The 16195-nt window shown below is 68.9% G+C and overlaps 1 protein-coding gene and 1 long non-coding RNA gene across 3 annotated transcripts in view; one reads left to right on the top strand and one right to left on the bottom strand.

Moving 5' to 3' along the window:
- Positions 1 to 2011: 2011 nt before the first annotated feature.
- On the bottom strand, positions 2012 to 3567 carry LOC309686660. Its single transcript, XR_014270558.1, has 4 exons — positions 3539 to 3567; positions 3329 to 3364; positions 2162 to 2311; positions 2012 to 2055 (listed from the first exon to the last, which is right to left on the bottom strand). It is a non-coding gene; the product is annotated as an uncharacterized lncRNA (long non-coding RNA).
- A 12007-nt stretch (positions 3568 to 15574) lies between these two features.
- LOC309686282 (casein kinase II subunit alpha-like) overlaps positions 15575 to 16195 on the top strand; it is a 33067-nt gene continuing 32446 nt past the window's right edge. Inside the window, exon 1 of one of the 2 annotated variants that reach the window (XM_082498865.1) lies at positions 15575 to 15684. The gene's annotated coding sequence lies outside the window, so the exon portion shown is untranslated. The remainder of the gene's footprint in view (positions 15685 to 16195) is intronic. The other variant, XM_082498867.1, reaches the window with a different exon arrangement.

Genomic DNA, 16195 nt, shown 5'->3' with positions numbered 1-16195 from the left:
CGGGGGGATTCGCGGGGGGTCCCCGAGGTGATTCCCATCACCGCGGGGGGGGGGACGGTGGCGTTTTCCCAGTGCCGGGAGCGGACCCCAATGGGGAACCCCCAGTTTAGCTCAGAGGCAGCCCCGGAGCTTCCCGGGGGTCCCTCTCGCCTCGGGGGGGGAGGGGGGGGTCCCTCGCTAACCCCCATCCCACCCACCCCAATACTGGGGGTTGCTCCCCCCGCTCAGGTCCCTGTGAATGCTGGAAATCGGTGGTAGAAAACCCCCGTGGACGGTGCCAAGGCTGCGCCGCTGCGAGCGTGGCACGGGCAGGCGCCGGCGGGGGCTGCCTCAGCCGGGGTAGGGACCCAGCCCGCCTCATTAAAACCATTAAAAAGCATTTTTTGGCCTTTATGTCGCAGGTAATGGAGACGCGTCCCTTCCAGGATGGGACCGGGGCGGTGGGGACACACCACCGGGGAGGGACCCGCCGGGAGCCGCCTCCGAGAAGGCAAACTCCGAACGGTCCCCCGGGACACCCGTAAATACCGGGGGGGGGACGCAGCCGAGCCACATCCCCGGCGTGGGGGCGAAGGGACGGACGCCGGCCTCGACTGCAGCCGTGCGGCGCGGGAAAGGCAAAACACAACGCACTCCCCGGTGCGCTTCGTCACCTCCCGCCACGCGGCAGCTAATAGAGAATTTGGGGTTTGTTTGTTTGTTTGGGTTTTGTTTTCCCCAAATTTTGGGGGTTTTTTTGGCCCCGTGTTAACTTTTTGGCCCCATGTTAACTTTTTGGCCCCATGTTAACTTTTTGGCCCCATGTTAACTTTTTGGCACCCGGAGCGGGCGCAGGGCAGCGCCGGAGCTGCTGCCGGTGGGAAGGGGTGTCGGGGGGGTGCTGGGGGGGGACGTGCTGGGGAGGGGAGGGGAGGGGAGGGGAGGGGAGGGGAGGGGAGGGGAGGGGAGGGGAGGGGAGGGGAGGGGAGGGGAGGGTGCCCCCGCCGGGAGCGGGGCTGGCTGCTGGGGACCACGATGGAGAAGGCACAGCAGTACCCCCATCCTGCGCCCCCACGCGTCCCCTCCCCCACGGTGCTGAGCGGGGCGAGGGGCTGCAGCCACGCTGCTCCCCCCCCGGGGCAGGGGGTCCGGGGGTCCGGGGGGTGCCGGCGCCCCACTCCACCACACCACGCCGCTGCTGCAGGGACCTTTATTGGGGGAGGATGGGGGGGGCTCTGCTCGCAGCCCCCACCTCGGGGGCGCATGGAGGGGTCCGGCCACCTCCACGGCCGCTGCCCCACGACGGACCCCGCTCCCGGGGGGCATCCCGCAGCCCCCGGCCCCCCAGTGAACCCCCGGCGGCACCGGGGTGCGAGGGGAGCCGTGCACCGCGCCGGGGTGGGGGGACGCCCCGCCATGGGGTGCGGGCTGAGCCGTGGGGCTGGGGGGGGACCAGCAGGGCCCGGAGGGATGGGGGGCAGGGGGGGGCACGGGGAGGCAGCGGGAGGGCTCGGCGGAGGACGGCGTCGCGGGAGGTGTCTCCGGTGCGGTTCGGCCGTCTCAGATCCCTGTGGAGGGAGAGGCTGCGTCAGCCACGTGCACCCCGACACCCCCCAACCCCCCCCCCATCCTCCGCCGTGTCACCCCCCAGCCCCGCCGTCACCCCCCCCAGCCCCGCCATCACCTTGGGACGCCAGGGCCTCCTCCGAGTCCACGTCGCGGTCCGCTCCTGCGGGAAAGGGGCGATGTCGGGGCTGGGGGGGCGCAGGCACGGCCCCCACCCACCCCGTGATACAGCCTCCCCATCCCCCCCCCCCCGGGGAATGGGGCACCCCCCCGGGGAACGGGGCGATCCCCACTGATGGGGCACCCCCAGCTAATGGGGTACCCCGGGACAAACCCCCCCAGCCCCCAAGGGGGGCTCAGGACCACATCCCACCCCCCCCCCCGCATCCCTGGGCAGGGGATGCTCAGCCGGTTCAAGGGGGGGGTCCCCATTGTGGGGGGGGGGACACAGCCCCAGCGCCTCACCCTCCTCCGACTCGTTGGACTGGGCAGGGACATCGATGACGGGACCTGCAGGAGGGCAGAGAGCGGGGGGGGGGGGGGTGGGGGGTCAGCGCCCCCCCCAATGGGACCCCCCCCCCCCAGGTCATGCGTGGGGCAGAGTATGGTCACCCACCGCCCCGGGCCTCCCCGGCGAGGGCGTCCGCGCTGAAGGAGCCGCTGTTGAGGGCGTCGAGGCTGGAGGAGTCGCTGCCCAGGGAGTCCCGCGCGGCATCGGCGGCGTTGGGCACCCGCTCCGCACCCGCGAAGCTGAGGGCGGTCAGACCTGCGGGAGAGGTGAGCGCGGCGGATGGGGGGGGGGGGACGGGGGGACACACACACCCCCATGGGCACGGGGGCACAAGGGGTGCCGGGGTGCCGCGCACGGGGCTGCGCACCAACGAGGGGTCCGTGCCCACGTTGGGGGGTCCCTGTGCGCAGGGTGGGGGTCCATGCGGCAGGATGGGGGTCTGTGCCCATGTTGGGGGGTCCCTCGGTGCAGGGTGGGGGTCTGTGCCCACTGGGAGGGGGGGTCTGTGTCCATGTTGGGGGGTCCCTGTGTGCAGGGTGGGGGTCTGTGCCCACTGGGAGGGGGGTCCGTGCCCGTGTTGGGGGGTCCCTGTGCCCAATTTGGGGGTCCATGCAGCAGGATGGGGGTCCCTGCCCGTGTTGGAGGGTCCCTGTGCCCAATTTGGGGGTCCATGTGGCAGGATGTGGGTCCCTGCCCGTGCTGGAGGGTCCCTGTGCCCAAGTTGGGGGTCCATGCAGCAGGATGGGGGTCCCTGCCCAGGTTGGAGGGTCCCTGTGCCCAATTTGGGGGTCCATGCGGCAGGATGGGGGTCCCTGCCCGTGCTGGAGGGTCCTGTGCAGAAGGTGGGGGTCTGTGCCCACTGGGCAGGGGGGTCTGTGCCCGTGTTGGGGGGTCCCTCGGCGCAGGGCGGGGGTCTGCGCACACTGGGAGGGGGGTCCGTGCCCGTGTTAGAGGGTCCCTGTGCCCAATTTGGGGGTCCATGCAGCAGGATGGGGGTCCCTGCCCGTGTTGGAGGGTCCCTGTGCCCAATTTGGGGGTCCATGCAGCAGGATGGGGGTCCCTGCCCAGGTTGGAGGGTCCCTGTGCCCAAGTTGGGGGTCCATGCAGCAGGATGGGGGTCCCTGCCCGTGTTGGAGGGTCCTGTGCAGAAGGTGGGAGTCTGTGCCCACCGGGCAGGGGGGTCCGTGCCCGTGTTGGGGGGTCCGTGCCCGTGTTGGGGGGTCCCTCTGCCCGTGTTGGGGGGTCCCTGTGCCCGTGTTGGGGGGTCCCTACCTTTGCCCGTGCGCTGCGCGGAGGTGGTGAGATCACCTGTGGGGAGGAGAGGGGCGTCAGGAGGAGACGGAGGGGCGCAGACCCCGCGGTCCCACCCCCCAAACCGTGTCCCAGCCGGGGGTCCGGCCGCCCCTCGCCCTCCGCCGGCCCCGACCGCTCGCCGAGGGCTACCTCCCCGGCCAGCTGCCACATCCCCACTCCGATGCTCACTCTCTCCAGAGGCCTCCAGCTTGGCGGGGCTGACGGGCTCTGGAAGAGAGGAGCGGGGGGGACGTGAGCCCCGGGGTACCCCCACTCTGCCCCCCACTGCCACCCCCCTCCACCCCCCCCCCCAAGGCCTCAGCCGAGAGGGAAACTGAGGCACAGCCGGGAGGGAAACTGAGGCACGGAGCAGGCAGGTCCCACCCAGCTCCACGGGCAGGCGATGGGGGGGGGGGGGGGGGGGCTGCGTGGGGCAGGGGCCCCCCATGGCCCTGTCCCTGTCCCTGTCCCCTACCTGGCGTCTGTCCTTCTGCAGAAAGGGCCGCGTCCAGGGTGCTCGCGGGCTCTGCGGGGACATGGCGGGGGGGGGTGGGGTGGGGGGGGGGGGGCAGACACGTGCCAGGGAGCACATCCCGGACACCGCTGCCCCCCCCCCCCCCCCTTCCTCCGGGGGGGATCGGGGACCCCCAGGAGACCCCGGGGCAAACACAACCCTAACCCCCTCCCTTCAGCCAGGGAGGGATTCCCCCCCCCCAACATGCTGCTGGGGGGGGGGGGGGCAGCACCCCCTCCCCTGGGACCCCGTCCCTGGGCTCGCGGGGTGCCCACGGCCCTCTCCCCACGGCCCCCCCGGCCCCCCCGGCCCCCTTACCATCGGCCATCACAGTGGCCAGGACCACAAGGACCACCATGGCCAACGCCGGGGCCCTGCAGAGGAGACGCAGCATTCGGGGACCCCATAGCATCCCTCAGTGCTGCCGGTGTCCCCCCCCCCCAGACACCACCACCCACCCCACCCCCAGCCCCTTTCCGGGGGTCCCCGGCTCCTACAGGGCCCCGCAGTCCCCCATCCCCACGCCGGTGTCACCCAGCGCCGGGCGGGCTGGAGGGCACCCAAGGTGAGGTGGCCCAGAGGAGGTGGCCACCCCACGGAGCATCCCGTTGCCGCAGCCCCCCACCCCCTTCCCCAGCCTTGGCGGGACCCCCCCCCCCCCCCATGTCCCAGCCTTGTCCCTGCCTGCAGTGGAACTGGGCCAAACTGGGGTCCCCGAACCCGCGGGCAGGTGATGCTGCGGCCCCGCGGCCGCACGGTGGGGGAGTCCAGGGGACCCCACAACCAACCCGACAGCGGGTATGGGGTGGCACTGCTGGGGGGGGGGGGCGGGGGGGGGAACACTGCCACATGTCCAGAGATGCCCCCCGCTCCCCCCAGAGCTGCCAGGAGGTGCCCTGGGCCCCCCTCAGGGCTGCCTGGGGATGCCCCCACCCGGGGTGATGGGAGATGCCCACAGGACCCCCCCCCGGCTCAGGCGGGGAGATGCCAATCTGGGACCCCTCAGCACTGCCATGGGGTGCCCACCCGGGACTGCCCAGTGCCAACGGGAGATGCCCCCCCAGCACCCCCCAGTGCTGTTGGGAGATGCCCCCCCAAACCCCCCAGTGCTGTTGGGAGATGCCCCCCCCGAACCCCCCAGTGCTGCCCAGGAGATGCCCCCCCCGAACCCCCTGGTGCTTCCCAAGAGGTGCCCCCTCAACCTCCCCAGTGCTGATGGGAGATGCCCCCCAGCACCCCCCAGTGCTGCCCAGGAGATGCCCCCGGTGCTGCCCAGGAGGTGCCCCCCAGAACCCCCCAGTGCTGATGGGAGATGAACCCCGAACCCCCCGGTGCTGATGGGAGATGCCCCCCCAGAGCCCCCCAGTGCTGTTGGGAGATGCCCCCCCAAACCCCCCAGTGCTGTTGGGAGATGCCCCCCCCGAACCCCCCAGTGCTGTTGGGAGATGCCCCCCCCGAACCCCCCAGTGCTGTTGGGAGATGCCCCCCCCGAACCCCCTGGTGCTTCCCAAGAGGTGCCCCCTCAACCTCCCCAGTGCTGATGGGAGATGCCCCCCAGCACCCCCCAGTGCTGCCCAGGAGATGCCCCCAGTGCTGCCCAGGAGGTGCCCCCAGTGCTGCCCAGGAGGTGCCCCCCAGAACCCCCCAGTGCTGATGGGAGATGAACCCCGAACCCCCCAGTGCTGCCCAGGAGATGCCCCCCCAGAGCCCCCCAGTGCTGATGGGAGATGCCCCCCCGGACCCCCCAGTGCTGATGGGAGATGCCCCCCCGAACCCCCCAGTGCTGCCCAGGAGATGCCCCCCCAGAGCCCCCCAGTGCTGATGGGAGATGCCCCCCCAAAACTCCCCAGTGCTGATGGGAGATGCCCCCCCCAGAGCCCCCCAGTGCTGCCCAGGAGATGCCCCCCCAGAGCCCCCCAGTGCTGATGGGAGATGCCCCCCCAGAGCCCCCCAGTGCTGATGGGAGATGCCCCCCCGGACCCCCCAGTGCTGATGGGAGATGCCCCCCCAGAGCCCCCCAGTGCTGCCCAGGAGATGCCCCCCAAAACCCCCCAGTGCTGATGGGAGATGCCCCCCAAAACTCCCCAGTACTGCCCAGGAGATGCCCCCCCAGAGCCCCCCAGTGCTGATGGGAGATGCCCCCCCGGACCCCCCAGTGCTGATGGGAGATGCCCCCCCAGCACCCCCCAGTGCTGATGGGAGATGCTGATGGGAGATGCCCCCCCGGACCCCCCAGTGCTGCCCAGGAGGTGCCCCCCAAACCCCCCCGGTGCTGATGGGAGATGCCCCCCCGGACCCCCCAGTGCTGCCCAGGAGATGCCCCCCAAACCCCCCCAGTACTGATGGGAGATGCCCCCCCGAACCCCCCGGTGCTGATGGGAGATGCCCCCCCAGAGCCCCCCAGTGCTGCCCAGGAGATGCCCCCCCAGAGCCCCCCAGTGCTGATGGGAGATGCCCCCCCAGAGCCCCCCAGTGCTGATGGGAGATGCCCCCCCGGACCCCCCAGTGCTGATGGGAGATGCCCCCCCAGAGCCCCCCAGTGCTGCCCAGGAGATGCCCTCCCAAAACTCCCCAGTGCTGATGGGAGATGCCCCCCCGGACCCCCCAGTGCTGATGGGAGATGCCCCCCCGAACCCCCCAGTGCTGCCCAGGAGATGCCCCCCGCACCCCCGCAGCGTTGGGGTCCCGGTGCCCCCGTTCCCCCCCCCGTCCCCTCCCGGGGGCCGGGGCCAGCAGGGCCGGGGTCGCCGCTGCGCCGGTGGTCCCCGCTGTCCCCGGGGTGGCCGCTGTCGCCGTCGCCGGGGCCGGGCCGGGGCTCACCTGCGGGGCTCGGCCATGGCTGCGGCTCCGGGACTGGCGGCGCTGCGGGAGCCGGTCCGGCGCCGCCCGGGGCCGTTAATAGCCGCATGGGGCTGGGGAGGAGCCAGGTGGCGCCGGGCCAGCCAATCCGCCGCACCGGCCACCGGCACTGCGGCTCCGCACCGGCCACCGGCTCCCGCCGCCACCGGCTCCCGGCTCCCGGCGGCAGCGGCGCTGCGGCCCCGCACCGCCGCCGGGTACCGCCGCCGGGTACCGCCGCCGGCAGCAGCAGCACCGGCAGCAGCAGCACCGGCATCAGCAGCACCGGCAGCAGCACCGGCAGCAGCAGCACCGGCCCGGTTTGCGGTGGGAGGCCCTGTACCGCTGCGGGACCCCCCCCCCCAGCACCACTGTGGGGACCCCAAAGCTGTGACCTCGACCCCCAGCACCACTTTTGGGCACCCCCAGCATCACTGTGGGGACCCCAAAGCCATGACCAGGACCCCCAGCACCATTTTTGGGGACCCCAGAGCCATGAGTGGGACCCCCAGCACCACTTTTGGGGATGCCCAGCATCACTTCGGGGAGCCCAAAGCCGTGACCTCGACCCCAGCACCACTGTGGGGACCCCAGAGCCATGAGCGGGACCCCCAGCACCACTTTTGGGGACCCCCAGCATCACTGTGGGGACCCCAAAGCCGTGACCAGGACCCCCAGCACCATTTCAGGGACCCCAAAGCCATGAGTGAGACCCCCAGCACCACTTTTGGGGACCCCCAGCATCACTGTGGGGACCCCAAAGCTGTGACGTCAACCCCCAGCACCACTGTGGGGACCCGCAGCACCACTGTGGGGACCCCAGAGCCATGAGTGAGATCCCCAGCACCACTGTGGGGACCCCAGAGCCATGAGCACGACCCCCAGCACCACTTTTGGGGACCCCCAGCATCACTGTGGGGACCCCAGAGCCATGAGCACGACCCCCAGCACCATTTTTGGGGACCCCAGAGCCATGAGTGGGACCCCCAGCACCACTTTTGGGGATGCCCAGCATCACTTCGGGGAGCCCAAAGCCGTGACCTCGACCCCAGCACCACTGTGGGGACCCCAGAGCCATGAGTGGGACCCCCAGCACCACTTTTGGGCACCCCCAGCATCACTGTGGGGACCCCAAAGCCATGACCAGGACCCCCAACACCATTTCAGGGACCCCAAAGCCATGAGTGAGACCCCCAGCACCACTTTTGGGGACGCCCAGCATCACTGTGGGGACCCCAGAGCCGTGACCTCGACCCCCAGCACCATTTCGGGGACCTCAAAGCCATGACTGGGACTCCCAGCACCATTTCAGGGACCCCCAGCATCACTGTGGGGACCCCAGAGCCATGAGCGGGACCCCCAACACCATTTCGGGGACCCCAAAGCCATGAGTGGGACCCCCAGCACCACTTTTGGGGACCCCAGAGCCATGAGTGGGACCCCCAACACCACTTTTGGGGATGCCCAGCATCACTTCGGGGACCCCAAAGCCGTGACCTCGACCCCCAGCACCACTTTTGGGGACCCCCAGCACCACTTTTGGGGACCCCCAGCATCACTTTGGGGACCCCAGAGCCATGAGCGGGACCCCCAGCACCACTTTTGGGCACCCCCAGCATCACTGTGGGGACCCCAAAGCCATGACCACGACCCCCAGCACCATTTCGGGGACCCCAGAGCCATGAGTGGGACCCCCAGCATCACTTTTGGGGACCCCCAGCATCACTGTGGGGACCCCAAAGCTGTGACCTCGACCCCCAGCACCACTTTTGGGGACCCCCAGCACCACTTTTGGGGACCCCCAGCATCACTTTGGGGACCCCAGAGCCATGAGTGGGACCCCCAGCACCCTTCCCTGGGGCACCCCCTCCCTCACAGCCCCCCCGCCAGGCTCCGGGGTCGGGATGGAGTCGGGGGGGTCCCATCCCATCCCCGCCCCCCCCCCCGTCCCCCCGCAGCCCGAACAAGGGCCCCTTTGTGGCCGCGGCGGCTCAAAGCCCCTTTGTTCCCCGGATTAAGGGGCTGCGGGACCGGGGGTGGGGGGGGGGGGGGGGAGCACCCGGCTCCGGTTGCGTGTGAGGCCGGGGGGGACAATGGGGTCCCACCGCGGCCGGGGGGCTCCCGGCCCTTTGCCCGTCCCGCCGGGGTGCCAGTTGGCAACGGTGGCCACGGGAGCTGCCAGCCACCGGGCCACGTGGCCCCTGCGGCTCCGGCACCTTTATGGGGGCACCCTGGTACGGCAGAGCCCCGGCTGCCACCGGCACAATGCGCCTTTATCCCGCCGCCCAGCGCCGGAACAATCCGGCCGCGTGGCCATGGCGTGCCCATCCGGCATCGCCCGTCCCTGGCACCGGCCACGCGCCCCCGTGGGATGAGCTGCCCCGGACGGGGGACCCACAACACGCACCCCCAAACACGGCACCGGCACAGGAGTCTGGGGAGCCGGCACAGCCCTGGGGAGCCGGTACGGTGATGGTGAGATGGTACAGTCCTGGGGAACTGGTATGGTGATGGTGAGCCGGCACAGCCCTGGGGAACTGGTATGGTTATGGTGAGCCGGCACGGTGATGGTGAGCTGGTACATCCCTGGTGAGCCGGTACGGTGATGGTGAGCTGGTACAGTGATGGTGAGCCGGCACAGCCCCAGGGAACTGGTATGGTTATGGTGAGCCGGCACAGCCCTGGGGAGCCGGCACGGTGATGGTGAGCTGGTACAGCCCTGGGGAGCCGGTACAGCCCCAGGGAACTGGTACGGTGATGGTGAGCTGGCACAGCTCTGGGGAGCCGATATGGTTATGGTGAGCCAGCACAGCCCTGGTGAGCCGGTACAGTTACAGTGAGATGGTACAGCCCTGGTGAGCCGGTACGGTGATGGTGAGCTGGTACAGCCCCAGGGAACTGGTATGGTTATGGTGAGCCGGCACAGCCATGGGGAGCCGGCACGGTGATGGTGAGCTGGCACAGCTCTGGTGAGCCGGTACGGTGATGGTGAGCCGGCACAGCCCCAGGGAACTGGTATGGTTATGGTGAGCCAGTACAGCTCTAGTGAGCCAGTATGGTGATGGTGAGCCGGTACATCCCTGGGGAGCCGGTACAGCCCCAGGGAACTGGTATGGTTATGGTGAGCCAGTACAGCTCTAGTGAGCCAGTATGGTTACGGTGAGCCAGCACAGCCCTGGGGAACTGGTATGGTTATGGTGAGCCGGCACAGCCATGGGGAGCCAGCACAGTGACAGGGAGCTGGTACAGCCCTGGTGGGCCAGTATGCTCCCAGCAAGCCGGCACAGTCCCGGTGAGCTGGTCCAAACCCAGTGAGCCGGCATGGCCCTGCTGAGCCGGCACAGTCCCGGTGAGCCGGTACAATCCCAGCACTGGTGAGCCATTAAACCCAGTGACCCACCACAGCTCCCGTGAGCCGGCACAGCCCCGGTGAGCCAGCAGAGGCCTGGTGAGCCAGCACAGGCCCGGTGATCCGGTGGAGCCCCGGTGAGCCGGCACAGCCCCGGTGAGCCAACACAGCCCCGGTGATCCAGCAGAGCCCCGGTGAGCCGGCACAGCCCCGGTGAGCCGGCACGGCCCCAGTGAGCCGGCACGGCCCCAGTGAGCTGGCACGGTCCTGGTGATCTGGCATGGCCCTGGTGAACCGGCACAGCCCCGGTGAACCGGCACAGCCCCGGCGAACTGGCACAGCCCCGGTGATCCGGCAGAGCCCACTCATCCCAATGCCCAGTCCCAGTCCCCCCAGCTCCCCGCGGGCGGTGGGCTCCTGGGGGTACCCAGTACCGGGTCCGGCAGCACTGGTGCCACCGGCCTCAGGCCACGGCGGGTGCCGGGGTGCCGGGGGGGTGGGGGGGGACAGGGTGGCCCCCACCCCCCGGCACAAAGAGCCCTTTGCCGGGGGCTCAATGCCCCTTTGTTCGCCTGCGCTGCGCCTCCGCGATCAAAGCGGGCGGCCGCCGACCTGGGGGGGGGGACACCACACACGTCTCCGGACCCCCCCCCCGGGGCAGCCAGCGGTCACAGCCCCCCCCCCCCCCATCACCACAGCACCGCTGTGCTGGTGACACCCCCGTCCCCCCACTGGGTCCCTTCTTTGGGGTGCGCTGGAGTCTTCAGCCCCCCCCCCCCATCTCCCCCAATTTGGGTCCCTGGGGTGCTTCCCCCGTGCCCCCCCCGTGCTGTGGGTGCTCGGAGGGGGCTGTGCCCCCCCCCCAGTGGGGGGACCCCGGGGGGGTCAGAGCGGGGCAGGGCGCAGGAGGGGGCCCAGGGGGTCCCCGAGCCCCATGGGAGGGCCCTGGGATGGGGGTGCATTGGGGGGGGGGGGGGGCACAAAAAGGGGGAGGGGAGTCCTTGTGGGGACATCCCAGTGCCTGCGGGGGGTGGGGGCAGTGTTGGGGGGTCCCCAATGGGGGCATTGCCAGTGCCTGGGGGGATCTCACTGGGGAGACACCAGTGCCTGGGGGGGGGCTCAGTGCTGGGGGGGGGGGGCTCCGATGGGGGCGATTCCCAGTGCTGGGCTGTGTCCCAGTGCAAATGGGGGGGTCCCGGTACTGGGGGGGGGGGGGACACCCTGCCGGGGGGGGGGGGTCAGGGACGGGGAGTGGGACATGGGGAGGGGGACATGGGGACAGCGATGGGGACAGCGGTGCAGGGACAGACCTGAGGGATGGGGGTGGGGAAGGGGAAGGGGGGTTGAGGATGGAGAGCACTGGGAGCACTGGGACCAGACCCGGGAGCACTGGGAGCAGTGGGAGCACTGGGAGCACTGGGACCAGACCCGGAATCACCGGGATGACTGGTGCCTGTCCTGGGAGCACTGGGACCAATGGGACCAGTGAGATCACTGGGAGCACTGGTCCCTGTCCCAGGAGTAGTGGGATCACTGGGAGCACTGAGAGCACTGGGACGAGTGGGATGCCTGGGAGCACTGGGATCACTGTGAGTACTGGGACCACTGGGATCACCGGGATCACTGAGAGCACTGAGAGTACTGGAGCACTGAGAGCACTGGGAGCACTGGGACCAGTGGGGTCACTGGGAGCAATGGGAGCACTGGGAGTACTGGGAGCACTGGGAGTACTGGGATTACTGGGACCACTGGGACCGGTGGCATCACTGTGATCACTGGGAGCACTGGTATCACTGGGAGTACTGAGAGTACTCGGATCACTGGGACCACTGGGACCAGTGGCATCACTGGGATCACTGGGAGCACTGGGACCACTGAGAGTACTGAGAGTACTGGGAGCACTGGGAGCACTGGGACCAGTGGGATCACTGGGACCAGTGGGATCACTGGGAGCAATGGTAGTACTGGAATACTGGGAGTACTGGGAGCAATGGGACCGGTGAGATCTCTGGGAGCACTGGGATTACTGTGAGTATTGGGACTGCTGGGACCACTGGGAGCACTGGGACCACTGGGATCACTGGGACCACTGGGAGTACTGACAGTACTGAGAGTACTGGGAGCACTGAGAGTACTAGGAGCACTGGGACCAGTGGCATCACTGGGAGCACTGGGACCAGTGAGATCTCTGGGAGCACTGGGACCACTGTGAGTACTGGGACCGCTGGGAGCACTGGGACCACTGTGATTACTGGGACCGCTGGGATCACTGGGAGTACTGGGATCACTGGGACCACTGAGACCAGTGGCATCACTGGGAGCAATGGGAGCACTGGGGGTACTGAGAGTACTGGGAGCACTGGGACCAGTGGCATCACCGGGAGCAATGGGAGCACAGGGAGTACTGAGAGTACTGGGAGCACTGGGACCAGTGGCATCACCGGGAGCAATGGGATCACTGGGAGTACTGAGAGCACTGGGAGCACTGGGACCAGTGGCATCACCGGGAGCACTGGGAGTACTGAGAGTACTGGGAGCACTGGGACCGGTGGCATCACCGGGAGCAATGGGATCACTGGGAGTACTGAGAGCACTGGGAGCACTGGGACCAGTGGCATCACCGGGAGCACTGGGAGTACTGAGAGTACTGGGAGCACTGGGACCGGTGGCATCACCGGAAGCAATGGGATCACTGGGAGTACTGAGAGTACTGGGAGCACTGGGACCAGTGGCATCACCAGGAGCAATGGGATCACTGGGAGTACTGAGAGTACTGGGAGCACTGGGACCAGTGGCATCACCGGGAGCAATGGGAGTACTGGGAGCACTGGGAGCACTGGGACCAGTGGCACCACCGGGAGCAATGGGATCACTGGGAGTACTGAGAGCACTGGGACCAGTGGCACCACCGGGAGCAATGGGATCACTGGGAGTACTGAGAGTACTGGGAGCACTGGGACCAGTGGCATCACCGGGAGCAATGGGATCACTGGGAGTACTGAGAGTACTGGGAGCACTGGGACCAGTGGCATCACCGGGAGCACTGGGAGTACTGGGAGCACTGGGAGCACTGGGACCAGTGGCATCACCGGGAGCACTGGGAGTACTGGGAGCACTGGGAGCACTGGGACCAGTGGCATCACCGGGAGCAATGGGAGCACTGGGAGTACTGGGAGCACTGGGAGCACTGGGACCAGTGGCATCACCGGGAGCACTGGGAGTACTGGGAGCACTGGGAGCACTGGGACCAGTGGCATCACCGGGAGCAATGGGAGCACTGGGAGTACTGAGAGTACTGGGAGTACTGGGACCAGTGGCATCACCGGGAGCAATGGGATCACTGGGAGTACTGAGAGTACTGGGAGCACTGGGACCAGTGGCATCACCGGGAGCAATGGGAGCACTGGGAGTACTGGGAGCACTGAGAGCACTGGGACCAGTGGCATCACCGGGAGCACTGGGAGTACTGGGAGCACTGGGAGCACTGGGACCAGTGGCATCACCGGGAGCAATGGGAGCACTGGGAGTACTGGGAGCACTGAGAGCACTGGGACCAGTGGCATCACCAGGAGCAATGGGATCACTGGGAGTACTGAGAGTACTGGGAGCACTGGGACCAGTGGCATCACCGGGAGCAATGGGAGTACTGGGAGCACTGGGAGCACTGGGACCAGTGGCACCACCGGGAGCAATGGGATCACTGGGAGTACTGAGAGCACTGGGACCAGTGGCATCACCGGGAGCACTGGGAGTACTGGGAGCACTGGGAGCACTGGGACCAGTGGCATCACCAGGAGCACTGGGAGTACTGGGAGCACTGGGAGCACTGGGACCAGTGGCATCACCGGGAGCAATGGGAGCACTGGGAGTACTGGGAGCACTGGGAGCACTGGGACCAGTGGCATCACCGGGAGCACTGGGAGTACTGGGAGCACTGGGAGCACTGGGACCAGTGGCATCACCGGGAGCAATGGGAGCACTGGGAGTACTGAGAGTACTGGGAGCACTGGGACCGGTGGCATCACCGGGAGCAATGGGAGCACTGGGAGTACTGAGAGTACTGGGAGCACTGGGACCGGTGGCATCACCGGAAGCACTGGTATCACTGGGAGTACTGAGAGTACTGGGAGCACTGGGACCAGTGGCATCACCGGGAGCACTGGGAGTACTGGGAGCACTGGGAGCACTGGGACCAGTGGCACCACCGGGAGCAATGGGATCACTGGGAGTACTGAGAGTACTGGGAGCACTGGGACCAGTGGCATCACCGGGAGCAATGGGATCACTGGGAGTACTGAGAGTACTGGGAGCACTGGGACCAGTGGCATCACCGGGAGCACTGGGAGCACTGAGAGCACTGGGAGCACTGGTACCAGTGGCATCACCGGGAGCACTGGGAGCACTGAGAGCACTGGGACCAGTGGCATCACCAGGAGCAATGGGATCACTGGGAGTACTGAGAGTACTGGGAGCACTGGGACCAGTGGCATCACCGGGAGCACTGGGAGTACTGGGAGCACTGGGAGCACTGGGACCAGTGGCATCACCGGGAGCACTGGGAGCACTGAGAGCACTGGGAGCACTGGAACCAGTGGCATCACCGGGAGCACTGGGAGCACTGAGAGCACTGGGACCAGTGGCATCACCAGGAGCAATGGGAGCACTGGGAGTACTGAGAGTACTGGGAGCACTGGGACCGGTGGCATCACCGGGAGCAATGGGATCACTGGGAGTACTGAGAGTACTGGGAGCACTGGGACCAGTGGCATCACCGGGAGCAATGGGAGCACTGGGAGCACTGGGAGCACTGGGACCGGTGGCATCACCGGGAGCAATGGGAGCACTGGGAGTACTGAGAGTACTGGGAGCACTGGGACTGGTGGCATCACCGGGAGCAATGGGAGCACTGGGAGTACTGAGAGTACTGGGAGCACTGGGACTGGTGGCATCACCGGGAGCAATGGGAGCACTGGGAGCACTGGGAGCACTGGGACCAGTGGCATCACCGGGAGCAATGGGATCACTGGGAGTACTGAGAGTACTGGGAGCACTGGGACCAGTGGCATCACCGGGAGCACTGGGAGTACTGGGAGCACTGGGAGCACTGGGACCAGTGGCATCACCGGGAGCACTGGGAGCACTGAGAGCACTGGGACCAGTGGCACCACCAGGAGCAATGGGATCACTGGGAGTACTGAGAGTACTGGGAGCACTGGGACCAGTGGCATCACCGGGAGCACTGGGAGCACTGGGAGCACTGGGACCAGTGGCATCACCGGGCGCAATGGGATCACTGGGAGCACGGATCCCCGTCCCGCGCGCCCCGACCGCAGCCCCGCCCCTGTCTCCGCCCACCCCGCGCTCGGCCCCGCCCCCGGAGCCCCCCGCGCAGGCGCAGTACCGTCGCGGCGGCGGGCGGCAGGCGGCGCTCCGGCCGCGCGCTGCCGGCGGGGCGCGGGGCGGCGGCGCCCCCTGTCGGCCCGGCGGGGCCCGTCCCGTCCGAGGGCGCCGCCGCCAGGAGCCGCCGCCATCTTGTCACCCCCAGCGGAGGGGAGGCAGCGCCCCTCCCCGCCGCGCCGGGCCAGGTAGGCCCCGGCCCCCCTCACGGCCCTCCCCACGGCCCCGGGCCCTCCGGTGAGGGGACAGCGGGGACGCGGGGGGAGGGGGGGGGAAGGCTGAGGGGGGAAGGGGGGGGGGGGCAGTGAGGGGAGGGGGGGAGGGGCGGGGAGTGAAGGCCGGGGGGGGAGGGGGAGGGGAAGGGAGGAGGAGGGGGAGGGGGAGGGGGGTGAGTGGGGTGGGGGAGGGGGTGAGTGCGGGTATGGGGGGGGCTGTGAGTGAGGGGGGGGGGGCTGTGAGTGTGGGAGTGAGTGAGGGGGGTGAGTGAGTGAGGGGGTGAGTGGGGGTGGGGGGGGTGGGAGTGGGGGGGGGCTGTGAGTGGGGGGGTGTGAGTGGGGGTGGGGGGGGTGGGAGTGAGTGGGGGGATGAGGGGGGTGGGAGTGGGGGTGGGGGGCTGTGAGTGGGGGGGTGTGAGTGGGAGTGGGGGGACTGTGAGTGTGGGAGTGAGTGGGGGGTGAGTGAGTGAGGGGGTGAGTGGGGGTGGGGGGGGTGGGAGTGAGTGGGGGGATGAGGGGGGTGTGAGTGGGGG

Source organism: Vanellus vanellus, assembly GCF_965231255.1.
Source record: "Vanellus vanellus genome assembly, chromosome: 2".
Taxonomy (NCBI): domain Eukaryota; kingdom Metazoa; phylum Chordata; class Aves; order Charadriiformes; family Charadriidae; genus Vanellus; species Vanellus vanellus.
The sequence above is the reverse complement of the archived record's forward strand: the minus strand, read 5'-3'. Positions and strand labels throughout refer to the sequence as shown.